The sequence below is a fragment of the Hippocampus bargibanti genome, unplaced genomic scaffold (genome assembly GCF_051943395.1).
Source record: "Hippocampus bargibanti isolate YZ-2025 unplaced genomic scaffold, ASM5194339v1 Contig00155, whole genome shotgun sequence".
In the NCBI taxonomy this organism is placed as follows: Eukaryota; Metazoa; Chordata; class Actinopteri; order Syngnathiformes; family Syngnathidae; genus Hippocampus; species Hippocampus bargibanti.
The window spans coordinates 48238-58884 of NW_028296965.1; the positions used below are offsets into that span (position 1 = coordinate 48238).

A 10647-nucleotide genomic window follows, 5' to 3' on the forward strand; every position below is an offset into this window, starting at 1 on the left:
CTCATGGGAACGGGACTCGGCCTGACATGGACGTGGTACGGCTCGTCGTGTGACACTTCTGATTGGCTGCCGTGCTGAGTATGCAAATTTCAACTGCAGGTAGCCTATGTCTGTGTGCTTGGCGACGGTACACGTGTACTGTTTGCGCGTGAAGGCGAGAGCGTCCGTGAAGAGTTAGTAGAGCGCGCGGTCAAGACAATCCATCCATGATTTTGCGGAATTTAACACAAGGAGATATGATTGAGCTTGAATATTTCATTGTGTAATAATATGTTTTGAATGTTGAAAGTGATTCCATTTTTCGATAAATGTTGATTTCTTTGACTTTGCACCTTCGATTGAAACTTATTAAAAACAGACGCAATCTTGATCAATCACATTGCATATGTTATTTTAATCTATTTCCATTTCCTCCTCCCAGTATCTGCGAAATAGTATGTAAACGCCATATGTTGCATATTCCTTGAGACAAATTTATTAACAGATCAGGGATATTTTTCACATTTGAAAGACAGTGAATAAATTGGGTTGTAGTGTTCTTACTGTGCTATGAGGCTTGTACACACTACATTTAAAGGACAACCGACACCATTTTCTTTGTTTCCTACTGACATCAGAAAAACGTTTTATAGCATCTGAAATACCTAAAACACGCAGGCTGACATTTTTAGTCAAATGAAAGACACCAATAAAAATTACTTCAAAATGAATCCGGAAATGGCCAGTTTCAGAAGGTCCCACCCCCTTGTTCGTGATGTCACGCCAAGACGTCTTGCCTTGCTCGACAATCAAAACAATGGCTTCAGATTCGGAGAAGATGCTTTCTTCTTACTCATCCAGTTATGAATATGATTCAAATAGTTATGAAGAGGAAAACATCAATGTTTGCAATTGATTAAAGGAGTCCTCCCATATCAATTCGAGCCGTCAATGACAGCAATGTAGCACCCAGAAAATGCAGAAGATGGCGCCCAAGCTCCGTTGGAAATGGGCTGATTTGTCAGCTGGGAATTTGTGTCAGCGAATATCAAATAGTTGTCTTGGTGCAACACACAACGATTCACTATTGCGTTATTTATGTGTTTTCCTTCTATTTTCACCATCAACACGGTTCAACACGAAGTTTTCAGACCAAACAAAGTACCGCAAAATGCATTGTGTGGCGCTTTCTCGGTCAGGGGAATTCCAGGCGTGACGTCATGTCAGGAATCGTCACCAACTCAAAAACAAGACTTCCTGAAGATTCAGCGCGAGTCTTAAAACATAAACTATAGTTATATGCTGTGGAATCTTTGTAAAATACGCTCAGTTGAAGTTATTTGAAGTGATTTTACAAATTATGGACATAACAGTTATGTCCATAATTTGTAAAATGTCCAGACAAATTATGTCATAACTTGTCCGGAGGCGTCGGTTTGCCTTTAATGCTTTAGGTTTAGTATTTCCCGCCCAAACACTCCCTCCAAATGCTCCTGGCCCGACCCCTCTGTCAAATTTTAGAACCCATTGCGGCCCGCGAGTCAAAACATTTGCCCAACCCTGTGCTAGACATTGAATTAAAATGTAAAAAATAGGGTCTGGCGGTCGTGGTCACACATCCCCCTCTTCACCAAGAGTGAAATTAATGACAGGACATGCAATGCTTTGTTAATTTTAGTTGTCCACTTTTAATCACCAGGGAGCTTTGCCTTTTGATGATGACAACTTGAGGAATCTTTTGGAAAAAGTGAAACTTGGAGTTTTCCACATGCCTCACTTCATCCACATGCCTCACTTCATGCCTCACTTCATCCCTCCACTTGAATACACATAGTATTATCTCATACCTGCATGCACTTTGCTCTTTGCCTTCCCTCACTCTTTAGCGACAAACAGGAAAAGATGATATATCCTACTCCTGGACCGCAAAGAAAGATATCCAAGCCACGAGGATCAGAACCTTCCTCCCCGGAATGAGATTGGTATGTCGCATTCCAAACGGAAACACAAACACAATGTTTATGGCGCATAGAAGACCTGTTTCAATTCCGAATGATCTTGGAATTTCTTCCTGTCATCTGTATAAATCTATGCCTGAGATGTTTACATTTTACCATTTAATGGTAAGGTCTATAAAAGGACCTACATGGGTTTAATCTGGGTTCTCCGTTTCCTCCCACATTCCAACAACATGCATGGTAGGCTTATTCTTCTTTTCCTTTCGACTTTTCCCGTCAAGGGGTCGCCACAGCGGATGAGTGACCTCCATCTTCAGAGGTTTGATTCACATGTTTGTTTTGGCCAAGCTTTTACGTCGGATGCCCTTACTGACACAACCCTCTGTATTTAGCTTGGGACTGGCACAAGAAGACGTATGTCCCTTTTTGGCTACAGAACCAGCAAATCACTTAGTAAAAGGCTCCCAAACACAAAATGGTCATCGGCACTGCACCATTCAAAAAAGCAAAACTATACTCACAATTTGATGATAACACTCATAATCCCCAAAGTGTAGTTTCTTACCAACATTCCAAAAATGTCATCTTTGTTCCTTAAATTGTCCACATGCGTCAATAATGAATGTGATAAACAGTTTGCTTGCTCTGTGACTGGCTTCATTCAGCAACCAATCTGTCATGTAATATAAAGTCAGCTCTGTGGGACTCCAGTCGAACCTGACTGAAGACAAGCACCATTGGACATGGCTGGACAGGATGACTTTGATTCATTGATGCAAATAGTCATTTTCTCTTTTCTGGAGAATGTATACCTTAAAGAACAACCGACACCACTTTTTTGTTTCCGAACAAACATCAGAAAAAATGTTTTATATCATCCAAAATACCCAAAACACGCAGTATGATATTTTCAGTCAAATGCAAAACTAATGGGTTTATTTTGAACGTTCGTCCCTGGTTCATTGATTCTTGGGGCGTTGATGGCAGTGAATGGTTAAATCAGCAGGAAGACAGTGTGGGACAGAATAAGTTAGTTTAATCTTGATGACAGCAGAGACATTGCGGTGTCAGCTAAGGAGGAAGCATGGAGAGAGAGAGAGAGAGAGAGAGAGAGAGAGAGAGAGAGAGAGAGAGAGAGAGAGAGAGAGAGAGAGAGAGAGAGAGCGAGAGAGATTGAATGGGTGAGCATTTATATGGCGCACAAGGTGTGACGCGATAGGATGTGACGTAATTGTCACGTTTTGCAAGGTGTTGATGGCGGGTGCGGATCCCAAAAAGCAGGCAGGAGTGAGCAGGAGGTTGTTTGACAAATTGTATTAAAATAAAGGTCAGCAGGAACAAAATGTTAACATTTCTACACTGCTGTCATAACATTTCTACACGGCTGTCATCGAATCCATCCTGTGTTCTTCCATCACCGTTTGGTTCGGGGCCGCCACAAAAATGGACAAAATCTGACTTCAACGGAGAGTTAGGAAGGCGGAAAAATTCATTACCACTCTCGAGGACTTGCACACTGCAAGAATCCAAACTAGGGCGCGCACAATCCTACTGGACCCTCCGCACCCTGCCCGCCACCTTTTCCAGCTACTCCCCTCAGGCAGGCACTACCGATCCATGCGCACCAAATCCAGCAGATATTTAAACAGCTTCTTCCCCCAAGCCATTAACTCTTTGAACTCTTTGAACAGTAGCCAAAATTGAACTGTATAGTGCCACTTAGCAGTTTTTTTTACGACGATACTAGTGCAGCGTGTTCTACCGGAAACAAATTCCTTGTGTGTTCTACATATACTTGGCAATAAAGATGATTCTGATTCTGATGTAAAACATCAAAATCATCTGAACGGAAAAAATACAAAGTATCAAAAGAAAATCAAGTGTAAAAGTCCACCAAGGTTAAACAAACACATGCACTGCATACACAATGCATACACAATGCATACAAAGCATGCAACAAACAATGAACCGACACCGGATGGTCGTGCCGGGTGTCCTTTTAAGTGTCAGTGATTAAAACAACCAGCACCTGCGAGTCTGCAGGCAGGGTTGACGTCGCTACCCGTTGGTCGCCAATCTGATCGGGACGACCAGCACCTGTGCAGGTGCAGGCGGGGCCGACAGCGCCCCCCGTTGGTCGCCAACCAGATCATGACAGTACCCCCCCTTCAAGGGGCTGCTTCCAGAAGTCCCAACAGTCTCCCAAAAGGTCCACTCGCCAGGGAACAATGGTGGAGACGGCAACCGCTGACTCTCCAGCATACGACAGGCGGCGGCCTGATGGGAACGGGACTCGGCCTGGGGTGGACGAAGACGCGGCACGGATCGTCGTGGGCGCGAGTGCGATCCCTCTCGCACGGTCACGCGACGGCGCATGGCTCAACGTGGACGTCGAACGGCCAGGCGCAGAATGGCACCCGTACGGCCGTATGGGACCAGGTCTCGGCCGGACGCCGACGTGGGCGTGAACTGCCCGGCACCGGGGAAACGAGACCAGTCCTGAGCCGCTCCGGGATCCAGCGGCGAGTGGGGCCTCGCACTGACGTTGACGCGGACGTTGCACGGCTCGTCGTGGATGAGACTCAATTCGTCATGCATGACGACAGCGTGGCTGGACATGGGCGTGCACTGCCAAACACCCAGTGTCACCCTGGACGGCCACCTGGAAGGAGGTCTCAGCCGGACGTTTACGTGGACGTTACGGCTCGTCGAGTGACGCAATTCAAACTCGACGAGGCTTGGGCTAACGTGGACGTAGCATTGCCAGGCACAGGGTGGAAATGAGACGGGTCCGATGTACCTGTGGGATCCGATGGTTGGTCGGTTCATTCTGTCACGTTTTGCAAGGTGGTGATGGCGGGTGCGGATCCCAAAAAGCAGGCAGGAGTGAGCAGGAGGTTGTTTGACAAATTGTATTAAAATAAAGGTCAGCAGGAACAAAATGTAAACCATCAAAATCATATGAACGGAAAAAATACAAAGTATCAAAAGAAAATCAAGTGTAAAAGTCCACCAAGGTTAAACAAACACATGCACTGCATACACAATGCATACAAAGCATGCAACAAAAAAATGAACCGACACTGGATGGTCGTGCCGGGTGTCCTTTTAAGTGTCAGTGATTAAAACGACCAGCACCTGCGAGGCTGCAGGCAGGGCTGACGTTGCTACCCGCTGGTCGCCAATCTGATCGGGACAACCTTATAATAAGCACTATTTTCATAATACACACCCACCACGGCTGGCGGAGTGATCTTCGGCGGAAGCACAAGACCGAGCAGCACCAGAGGTTAAGTTACCAACAGTCCTTATGGAAGGTGACTCTCCTTCCATAAGCCATCAACGACCATCAAAAAGGTAAATAAAACATTATTTTACAGCAGTTTATTTCTTTAATTACAGTCCTCATGTGAATGAATGAATGAATGTCTCTCTGTGTCTTTGTTTTGTCATATTGTCTCTATGCTGTCATATTATTTGTTATTTAGTTTTTTTTGTTCTTTTGACTTCAAGACGGCGCCGCGAGAGTGGCTGCCTTTCCAGCAGCTCATGTATTTCGTTTTTCTACTTTCATTCCTTTCATCACTTTGCTGCTGTGAAATGTAAATTTCTCCACTGTGAGACTAATAAAGGCATATCCAATCCAATCCAATGTAATGTGCCTCTTTCCAAACAGCAATTCCGTTTGACCTTCGACCTCCAACGCCATTCCATTAAGCCATCAATGACCTTCACAAATGCAAATAAAGTGACTTTATGATACAATGCAGTGTATTTCTTTCATTATACAACACAATAGCACATTTATTATACATAGAATAAGGTATGTTTCAACATTTAGCTTGTAGTCGACGTGCACATTCCACCATGATGTCCCTGATCCACTGGTGAAGAGACGCTTTGATCCTCTCCTCTTTCATCTGGAACTGCTTTATGTAACAAAGAGGGTACAGAAAGTGCTTAAGAATGAATGTCTCTCAGTGTCTTTGTGTTGTCATGTTATTTGTTATTTAGGTTTTTTTTGTTCTTTTGACTTCAAGACGGCGCCGCGAGAGTGGCTGCCTTTCCAGCAGCTCCTGTGTTTTGCTTTTCTACTTTCATTTCTTTCATAACTTTGCTGCTGTGAAATGTAAATTTCTCCACTGCGAGACTAATAAAGGCAAATCCAATCCAATCCAATCCAATGTTGTGTGTAGTTTTAAGGCTTATTTAGTTGAAAAGTATATTTTATGGAAACATGGGAACGGATTATTCCCATTTTAATGGTTTCCGATGGGATTTTTTTTTTTTTGTGATACACACTTTTCGCCTTATACACTCTGTCTGGGAACCAATTAAGTTCGTAAGTTGAGGTCTTACTGTATTGGAAGTCACACAGCAGTGATCTGTTGTCCAATCAGCTACGTTCAAGTGTTTAGACTGAAAGTTGATAGTTGTTACATTCTGCTTTCACAACTATTCAACTAATAAGCTTCATAAATCCATGTAGACTAAACTAAACATGCAATAACATAATATGTACTAAACTAAACATGGAATAACATAATATGTTTACTAATCTAAGCATGAAATAACATAGTATGTTTACTAATGTGCATAAGCACTCTACCACTTTCCTCCATCGGGATCACGTACACGCTCCTACGCTGCTTCCACTCTTATCTTTCTGGCCAATCTCAGTTCATTCAAATTACCTCCTTCACTTCACAGTCCTCTCCTGTTTCTTCTGGTGTGCCCCAAAGCTCTGTCCTGGGGCCGCTCCTCTTTATCACCTACCCTCTTCCCCTTGGCAATATTCTCCGCAAATTTAGTAAACAATTTAATTGCTTTGCGGATGCCACCCAGCTGTGTCTCTCCAGCAAACGCGGCGCCTCTCTTCCATCTTCTTCCCTTTCACTCTGCCTCTCTGAAATTAAATCCTGGTTTACCCATAACTTCCTCAAACTTAACAGTGAAAAAAACTGAAATTCTCCTCGTTGGTACCAAATCCACCTTGAGCAAAGCTAACAGTTTCTCTCTCACTATTGACAATTTCACCGTTTCTCCCTCCCATCAGGTGAAAAGCCTAGGTGTCATTCTTGACAGCGCACATCTTTCCACTCCCATCTAAATAACTGAACCCGGTCCACCGATGCAATATCAATCGTCTTCGCCCGTCTCTCACTCCTCACACCACTGCTATCCTCGTTCATAGTCTTGTCACCTCCCGGATTGCATATTGCAATTCACTTCTCTTTGGTGTCCCTCAGGAACTTCTCCACAAACTTCAACTTATCCAGAATTCTTCAGCCCGGATCATCACCAGAACCTCATCCTTTCACCACATCACCCCCGTCCTCCAAGAGCTCCACTGGCTCCCGGTCAAATATAGAATCAACTTTAAAATTCTTCTTTATACATTTAAAGCGATCCATAACCTTGCCCCCCCATACTTATCTGACCTGCTTCAAATTTCTATTCCCTCTCGTTCCCTCAGATCCTCTTCCCCCCTCCACCTTTGTGTGCCCCCCCCCTGCCTGTCTCAGAACGACGGCTGACAGAGCCTTCAGCTGCGCTGCCCCCAAACTTTGGAACTCACTTCCTCCTAACATTCGTAACATTGATTCTCTTCCACCTTCAAGTCCCATCTCAAAACCCACCTATTTAAAATTGCATTTTCTGTTTAGCTCTCTCTCTTGTTTCTAATTATAATTGTATTTTATTTATTGCATTCTATTTGTGATTGTATTTTATTTATTATAGTACTTATGCTTGTCTGTGACTGTAAAGTGTCCTTAAGAGCTTTGAAAGGCGTTTAAAATGTATTATTATTATTATTATTATTATTATTATTATTATTATTATTATTATTATTATTATTATTATTATTATTGTTGTTGTTTTTGTTGTTGTTATTAATAATACTATTATTATTATTATTATTATTATTATTATTATTATTATTATTATTATTATTATTAATAATATTATAATAATAATAATAATAATAATAATAATAATAATAATAATATTAATATTATTAATAAATAATAGGATCTTGAAAATAACTCTAAAATGTATAGAGAGCCAGTGAAGGGATGCCAGATGAAGGGCTATGTGCTCCCGCTTACGAATATCAGTCAAGAGGCAAGCGGCAGCATTCATGACCAACTGGAGACGCTTTATGGAGGATTGGCTTTCTCTAAAGTAAAGTGCATTACTGTCATCAGGCCGGGGTGTGACAAAACAATGAATTACAAAGTACTCATGGGAAAGGTGAGGGTTTACTTCAATGAATTACTGAAATCGGACTTGTGCTCAGCAGACCCTCCCAGGAAGCGTGCGGACTCACCAATTCTTAGCCGTCGTGGGAAGCGGCGACCAGAGAGGAAGTCAATGGAGGTGCTTAGCGTCACAGAGGGAGGATCACCCGTCCCGGTACGGCGAGCCATTGACATGGCCATGACAAGGCATGGTCAAAGGTAGGATACTAAACTTTTGACCTGAGATTCTTTCTTTTCACCTTCACAGAAAGTTCTGAACTTTGTCATTATTTAAGATAATTGAGTCTCCAGCACAATAAGAGTACTTTTATTAGTGCAACGTTTAGCTTTTACTCAATCTCAAGAAATACTGGATATTATTTCCATTCTTTGATACTTAAAAGTATTCCTGAATTCCATCCAAAATATTGTGATAAAAGACAGAATGACGCTTTCCGGTACCTACCAATCCTAGTTAATTCAATAGCTGGGCACTTGTCTTTGTATTTTCAACTTTCCTCAGCTTCACCAAGTCAGCATGGTTGTAAGATGTTATTGTTGATAATCTTAGTACGTTATTTTTAAGATTATCTTTATCATTATTATTAATATTATTGTTTGATTGTAGCATTGCATGCTTGTTCTGTCGGATTTTTTTTACAACAGCCTTTCTGTTTGTCAGTTTTTCTTTTTTTTTCATCCACCCTCATTTTTAGCAAATCTGTTTTCAGTAAAACCTTGGATATCACAAACTCTAACTCCAGCAAGGAAGAAAGGCATTCATCCATATTTACTTCTCATTTGATTGGTGTTTTCGTGTGGCGTCCCCTTAACCTCTTCTCGTCTGAATTTCATGACTATTTTTCTGTAGTGAAAGGCTCATCAACATACTTAGCATTCTTATTAGTACAGTATTGAGTTTTTTCTGAATATGAATCTCGGTGGAATTGTATCAGTTATAGCAAGGAAGAGAGACGACACTGCTTAGAATATCTTGTTTTCTATTCTTTCACCCCCACCCCATCCCCATCCCCTTTCAATTGCTGCTGTGGACTGCAAATTTCCCCATTGTGGGACAAATAAAGTGTCACGGTTTTGCGAGGTGGTGATGGCGGGTTCGGATCCCAAAAAGCAGGCAGGAGGGAGCAGGAGGTTGTTTGACAAATTGTATTAAAATAAAGTCAGCAGGAACAAAATGTAAAACATCAAAATGATCTGAATGGAAAAAATACAAAGTAGCAACAGAAAACCAAGTGTAAAAGTCCGCCAAGGTTAAACAAACACATACACAATGCATGCTGCAACCAAGCAGCAAACAAACAATGAATCGGCACCGGATGATCGTGCCAGGTGTCCTTTTAAGTGTTATTGATTATAACGACCAGCACCTGCGAGGCTGCCGGCAGGGCTGACGTCGCTAACCGCTGGTCGCCAATCTGATCGGGACGACCAGCACCTGTGCAGGTGCAGGCGGGGCCGACAGCGCCCCCCGTTGGTCGCCAACCAGATCATGACAGTACCCCCCTTCAAGGGGCTGCTTCCAGAAGTCCCAACAGTCTCCCAAAAGGTCCACTCGCCAGGGAACGGTCGGTGGAGAGGGCAACCGCTGCCTCTCCAGCACATGACGGGCGGCGGCCTGATGGGAACGGGACTCGGCCTGGGGTGGACGAAGACGCGGCACGGATCGTCGTGGGCGTGAGTGCGATCCCTCTCGCACGTTCACGCGACGGCGCATGGCTCTGCGTGGACGTCGAACTGCCAGGCGCAGAATGGCACCCCGTACGGCCGTATGGGACCAGGTCTCGGCCGGACGCCGACGTGGGCGTGAACTGCCCGGCTCCGGGGGAACGAGACCAGTCCAGAGCCGCTCCGGGATCCAGCGGTTAGTGGGGTCTCGGACTGACATTGACGCGGACGTTGCACGGCTCGTCGTGGATGAGACTCAATTCGTCATGCACGACGACAGCGTGGCTGGACGTGGGCATGCAATGCCAGTCACCCAGGGTCACCCTGGACGGCCACCTGGAAGGAGGTCTCGGCCGGACGTTTACGTGGACGTTGCGGCTCGTCGAGTGACGCGATTCAAACGCGACGAGGCTTGCGCTAACGTGGACGTAGCATTGCCAGGCACAGGGTGGAAATGAGACGGGTCCGATGTACCTGCGGGATCCGATAGTTGGCCGATTCATTCTGTCAGGGTTTTGCGAGGTGGTGATGGCGGGTTCGGATCCCAAAAAGCAGGCAGGAGGGAGCAGGACGTTGTTTGACAAATTGTATTAAAATAAAGTCAGCAGGAACAAAATGTAAAACATCAAAATGATCTGAATGGAAAAAATACAAAGTAGCAAAAGAAAACCAAGTGTAAAAGCCCGCCAAGGTTAAACAAACACGTACACGATGCATGCTGCAACCAAGCAGCAAACAAACAATGAATCGGCACCGGATGATCGTGCCCGGTGTCCTTTTAA

The 10647-nt window shown here is 44.0% G+C and overlaps 1 long non-coding RNA gene across 1 annotated transcript in view; it reads left to right on the forward strand.

Moving 5' to 3' along the window:
* The window catches only part of LOC148881414 (uncharacterized), a 28169-nt gene extending 19849 nt beyond the window's left edge, over positions 1 to 8320 (forward strand). The window contains exon 4 of the long non-coding RNA XR_016113840.1: positions 8242 to 8320. This is a non-coding gene — a long non-coding RNA (uncharacterized LOC148881414). The remainder of the gene's footprint in view (positions 1 to 8241) is intronic.
* The last annotated feature ends 2327 nt before the right edge of the window (positions 8321 to 10647 follow it).